At 33.9% G+C, this 6,843-nt stretch overlaps 1 non-coding gene across 1 annotated transcript; it reads right to left on the reverse strand.

Moving 5' to 3' along the window:
* Positions 1 to 6,112: 6,112 nt before the first annotated feature.
* On the reverse strand, positions 6,113 to 6,216 carry LOC128280319 (small nucleolar RNA R71). Its single transcript, XR_008270499.1, has one exon. It is a non-coding gene; the product is annotated as a small nucleolar RNA R71 (small nucleolar RNA).
* Between the last annotated feature and the right edge of the window lie 627 nt (positions 6,217 to 6,843).

Genomic DNA, 6,843 nt, shown 5'->3' on the forward strand with positions numbered 1-6,843 from the left:
TCTTATGTTTTGATATATCATTTGTCATGTATCATCACTTTATTGTATTTCGAACGGATATGTGTAATAACTCATTTTATCATTCATATCTTCTCATATCTGGAATTGTCACCTGTTGAATTTATTCAGAATATCAATGGATATGTAGGTAATACACTCAAGGTGTACAAATCAGGATCCGTCAAATCATGTCCAATGGTACCCATCAGGTACTATATCAGAGAGTACACTCTCAAGCCACACATGAATACAACAGGATCACCAGTCCAGGCTAAATTCTTTCTATGACATATGCTTTAAGGAGCTTGATCTAGATTAGCTGCCTGGGCTAAATCCAATCTCGAGAGGACTTATATTAGGATTACCTGTCCGAGCTAAATCCTTTCTGTAATGAGGTCAATAGGATCACTCGTTCGAGCTAAATCCCGTCAACAACAAATGCAGGACCTCATTCATTTCGAGAAATCACATATCCATCGACTTTCCATTGTATTCAACCGGGATTTACACATTTTTCTGAAGTATTATCAGGCATGTGATTATTTCATACATCCACAACATTCATATAATTCAAATAAACACATTCCACATTCATTTCAAGCATATAGGTAACATTCTTATTGTTTATCCTTTATCATCTATCAGACATTATCATTTAGTTTAAACATTTTCATTTATCGGGCTTGATCGGATATGTAATCATTTCACATATTTATGTTATTTATAAAATTTACATAAACACAATCAATGCAAGCATGTAATTAAACACAATTTAGTTACACGACCTTACCTCGACAATGTTCGTGTACGTAAAATCTACTAATCTGACATTTTCCTCTTTACTCGTTCTAGCTCCAAATTTGGTCTATCCGCATCTATACGAGTAAATTTTACATCAATTTCTCATATTTCATACTCATTTAGACTCAATTTACATCCTAGGCAAAATTACCATTTTGCCCCTAACTTTTTCATAAATTCCCATTTCGTCCTGAAACCACTGTTCCTATTTCACCGGACTTTGGGCTGTTACAACTCTCCCCCCTTAAGGAATTTTCATTCTCGAAAATTTTACCAGTAAAGAGATTTAGACATTACTTTCTCATAGTTTCCTCCAGTTCCTAGGTAGCTCCCTCTATATCATGTCATTGTCAGAAAACTTTTACTAAAGCTACCTTTTTAATTCTCAGTTTTTCTCTTCAAGTGCCAGAATTTCAACCAATCTCTCGTTGCAAGTTGTGTCAGGTCGAATTTAACATTTATCAAAGTAATAACATATGATGAGTCTGATCGATACTGCCATAACACATATACTCATATAAACATTGTGAATTTTGTAGAACTCCAATAATAATACCTATCAACACGCAACAGGTCTAATTCTTTTCAATAATCTTATATGACCCGATAAACCGCAGGCTTGATTTGCCTTTACGGTCAAACTAGGGAACTTTCTTCCATGGCAAAACTTTCAAAAATATTTTATCGCCCACCTAAAACTTTAGTTCTTTTCATTTTAGATTCACACGAATTTCTGATGATCAAATATTGCTTTTAAACTATCTCAGATCATTTTCATATTCTTTAGTTTCAAAGAATGAAACCTACTACATGTATCTTTTCTCACTAAACTCTGTCCAAACCATCAGAGTTTTATATTTGTGACCATATAAAGCCTCCTACAATAAAAATTTTGTACTTGACTGTTAACTATTATAATAAGCAATTTTAGCCAAAGGCAAATACTCTTCCCAATTACCTTCAAATTCAAGTACACAAAATCGAAGCAATTTTCCAAATTCTGAATCATATGTTTAGATTGATCATCCTTCTAAAAATGAAATACGGTACTAAAATGTAACCGTATACCCAGAGTTTCTTGTAACTTGTTTTAGAATCAGAAGTTAAACTGTAGATCTCTATCAGACATAGCAGAAAATAGCACATCATATAATCTAAAAATCTCAAAAATAAATAGTTCAAGCAATATATCAAGTGTGAAATCCACTCATTCCAGAATGAAATGTGCAGGCTTCATCAAACAATCGACAATTACTCAAATAGTATCTTTCTTTTTCATAGACAGTGATAATCCTAATATAAAATTCATGGTAATTTTGTCTCATTTCCATTTCGGTACTTTCACTGACTACACCCATCTTAAAAGTATCATCTCTATCTTGCAATACATCCAGCATTTAAATATAGATTCAAAAATACCACATTTCATTTCAGGCTACCAGTATATCTTTTTCAAATCGTTGTGCATTTTATCATTTCTTAGATAAACAGACATAGTACTATTGTGATCATTCATGTAAAATTTTCTGCAAAAGTTTCAAATTCTTTAGTACACAGGTTTTATCTCGGAATAACAGACAATTATCAAATTCAAATCTGCTATCTTAATTCAATAATTATTTCATTCTATGCTCCTTTAACTTACAACTCATTATCATTTTTCTGAGTTTCGCTGCTCTGTCATATAAACATCAATTTAGCTCTATACTCAGCTAAAATTAAGTTATTATTAGACAAATATAATTCGTATCCATGGCTTGAAAAGTATACAGAGATTTCCTACTTAGAATTTCTGTAATCACATTCATTTTTTTCAAGTGGTATACAATTGTCAAATCATAATTGTTCAACAATTCAAGTCATATACGCTATCTCAAAGTAAAATCTTTTTACAACATCAGATACTTCAACTTTTTATAATTGCTGAATATATGAGATTTTTCACCAAATAAGTAATGTTATCAGATTTCAACACAAAAACAATAGCTGTCATTTCTAGATCATGTATAGGGTAATTCTTTTCATGTGGTTTTTAACTGCCTAAAAGTACAGGCTATTACTTTGCCTTACTGCATCAAAACACAGTTTAATCCTGTTCCATAGTGCAGTATTGTAATAATGAATTCCTTACCTGATTCAGGTTGAACCAGAATTAATATTTTGATCAACAGAACTTCCAACTGGTCAAAACTTTTCTAACATTTGCCAGTCCATTCAAATCTTACCTCTTTTTAGTAATAACTGGGTCATCAATGTAGCTATTTCAATTATTAACATTGAAGCTTTGAGTTTTTTTTTTCCAAATCCATAATCATCAGATGGATTTTAAACCGTAGTGCATTAATATGACCGACATTTCAACCTATAGATAAAGAAACACTTCAATATCAATAGTGTACCTCAAATTAGAAGAGGGAGAACTGAAAGTGGCCCGTATAATAACCAATGCAGTAATTCAGTTTCTATAATCTATAATCTCTGTCACCAAATCTCATGATCGAGTCAATATTTATAACGATAATGAATGCAATTACCTCTATCCGATGAATATCTTTCATAGATAAACCATGTTTGAATAATAAAAAATTGATGATATCTCAAAGAAAATTCAAAAGGGTATAATATCACGCATACTCAATAGAAACAACTGTGATAAAGACAATATAACTTGCACATTCTCAATTTAGGGCTTCAACAGTAGAAATAGAAAATAACATCATATGAATCTTATCCTCAAATATTATATCAATCATGATGAATTAAAAAACCCAAGTAAGGTAGAGCAATACCGCTCATAAATCAACCTGACTTACAGTAATTTCATCTATCATGATTTACTAGCGTTTCAATACAACAAATATTGCATCTGAACATGAACAATTTCATATGCCTTTGAGAATAACATAACTTATAGAGTACCCAGGAGATGTTGCTGTAATATACTCAATTATAACAGCTGCCTTCAAATATCTTTGCAATTTCATCACTATTCTACTGACTAATTAAGTCATCAATAATCTTACATTATTCAATTCACTGAAAGAGTCAATTCGGAAGAATTTTTGGCTAATCCATTCTATAAATATCATATCTAGATAAGTTGTTTCCTCATGAATAACTTCTTCCTTAACAATGACATTACATAATCCGAATAATCTTTAGAAAAATCTGATATCTCTTTTAATACCATCTTTACTTACTAACCCATTCTCATTCTGACTACATCATTAATCATTCAGCCTTTGAACTCTTTAGTTCCACGTTCATGAGCTTAATTGATAAACCGTAATTTATACATATATCTTATCCCATGCTGAGCACATTTATGGATGGTTTCTCCTTAGATTTGGTGAATTTGATGCTCCTAATTCTTTAATGGGCTGAAAATAGAGAAAATGGACCTACATGGGAAATCAACATGGCCTGGACTTCCTTACACCGGTAAGCCACACGGCCTTATCCATTTGGCAGGATCGAAGCATGACTTACACGGGTAGACTACATGCCCATGCCTATTTAATAGCCTTGACCACGGGCTAGAGCAATCGCACATGGGCGTGTCCCTGTCGAGCCCAAGTATAGTCCTCTTCGAAAAAGGCCACTTTTGAGGGCTCTTAGGCATTCTAAAGCCGATTTAAACACCTGAGGAGGCACTTAGAAGAGAGACACGGAGTAGGAGGCAAGGAATTACTCAAGGGAAGCCAATTGATCCATCTTAGAAGCGGGATTCATCGTCAAGACTGAAGATCTCCCTTCAATTTCCATTCAGGGGTTTTGGGTTTTGTTTATGTTTTGTATTCATTATTCTTCTGAGATGTTTTCTTTCATAATTATGAACTAAACCCCCTAAATACCTAAGGGGAATGAAACCTAAGATGGATCTTGTTATTATTATCTGAATTGCATGATAAATATTTGACTTGTTCTTAATTATGTGTTCTTAATTCTTGTCTTAATATTCCAGGATATTGATTCAATTTAATGCGCTTATTCAGAGGAGTAAAAGTCCCTGTCTAAGAGTAAAGTTGTCATAATTAAGCGGAGTTGATTGCACGCCTAGAGATAGGGTGACAAGATTTTTTCGGATTAGGGTGAAACCTAATAAGGGGATCCATAGATCAAGTTAATGCAACACTAGGGCGTTAATTAGAAAGATATTTCAATTAATCAACCTAGGGTTAGACATTATTAGTCTCGAGAGAGATAATAATATAACTTAAGGATTTCTACGGATCAAGTCAAATGAATAAATCGTCTAATTCAGAGTCAAATAACAAGTGAAGTCTAGGTGGATTTTTCCTTGGGTATTGTCTTAATCAATCGAGTTTTCCCAAAAGCTTTTCCCCAGTTTTCTCGCTGTGCACTCTTAGTTTAGTTAATTAGTTTAGATAAACAAATCCCTTAATTTTTAGGCTAGATAAAAAAAAGAAAGTAATTACTAGTACTCTTGGTTCCTTTGGGTTTGACAATCCGGTCTTGCTAAAGCTATACTACTGTTCGATAGGTACACTTGCCTTCATCGTGATCATAGTTAGTTTCAAAAATGATTAATTATAAAATTTTAAAACCTGTCGTGAATATCACGTATCAAGGTTTTGGCTTCGTTGCCGGGGAACTAAGCTATTAGGAACACTCGATTTTTATTACTTTAGCCATTTTATTTTATTTGCAATTTAAATTTTTATTTTCTTTTCTAATTTTTCTTTTATTTGCTTCTAGTAGGTTTTTATAATGTATGACTAGAAAAAACCCGTCGGGACCATTACTGTTTGATAGTGAGATCGATCACACAGTTCATAGAAACTGAAAAGAAATCAGGCAAAGCTTAAGATACACAGAGGAAGCGCAAGAGGATGATATTCACACCACAACCGAGGAGATGGCTAAAAACCAGGAAAATCCGCTACCTCCTGCGATTGCTGCTAATTAGAATCCTGCTCCGCATACTATGTATGATTATGCTAAACCTTCTTTAACAGGAACTGAATCGAGCATAGTTAGGCCTGCTGTTGCTGCAAATAATTTTGAACTAAAGCCTAACACCATTCAAATGATCCAACAGTTTGTTCAGTTTGATGGTTTGTAGGACGAGGACCCAAACACTCATTTGGCAAATTTCTTAGAGTTTTGCGATACTTTTAAAATCAATGGCATTTCTGATGATGCCATTCACCTTCGGTTATTCCCTTTTTCATTAAGGAACAAAGCTAAACAGTGGTTGAACTCGTTACCACGAGGGTCAATCACTACTTGGGAACAAATGACTGAAAATTTTTTATTAAAATGTTTTCCGTCGGCTAAAACAACCAAATTACGTAGTGATATCTCTTCTTTTGTGTAGATAGATTTAGAAACACTCTATGATGCATGGGAGAGATATAAGGACCTTTTAAGAAGATGCCCTCACCATGGGTAACCACTCTGGCTACAGGTTCAAATGTTTCACAATGGCCCGAATCCTTCGACTAGACAGATGATTGATAAGCTGCTGGAGGCACTATCAATAATAAGATACCTGAGGATGCTTATGAATTTATAGAAGAGATGTCACTAAATAATTATTAGTGGCAAGTCATGAGAACAAAACCAACGAAAACAGCCGGCATTTTTAACGTTGATTCAGTCACCATGCTCTCTAATCAGGTAGAACTTTTGAATAGAAAAATTGATGGTTTTCTTGGTTCTTCACAGGTTCACCTAGTAATGCAGTGGGAAGCAAGTGGAGGTGGATCAAGCAATTTAGAATACCCACCTTATAACCACAACATAAAGAACGAGCAATTAAATTACATGGGTAATAATCCTCAATCTCAAAATAATCCTTATAGTAACACTTACAATGCAGGTTGGAGGAACCACCCAAATTTTTCATAGGGAGGCCAAGGAAATCAGAGACCACCACCACCTCCAGGCTTCCAACAACCACCCTACCAACAAGAGAAAAAACCAAACCTTGAGAAGATGCTAACAAAATTCATCTCGGTGTCAGAAAATCATTTTTAGAATACCGAGACAACACTTAAGAATCAACAAGCGTCGATC

The sequence above is a fragment of the Gossypium arboreum genome, chromosome 8 (assembly GCF_025698485.1).
Source record: "Gossypium arboreum isolate Shixiya-1 chromosome 8, ASM2569848v2, whole genome shotgun sequence".
Lineage (NCBI taxonomy): Eukaryota > Viridiplantae > Streptophyta > Magnoliopsida > Malvales > Malvaceae > Gossypium > Gossypium arboreum.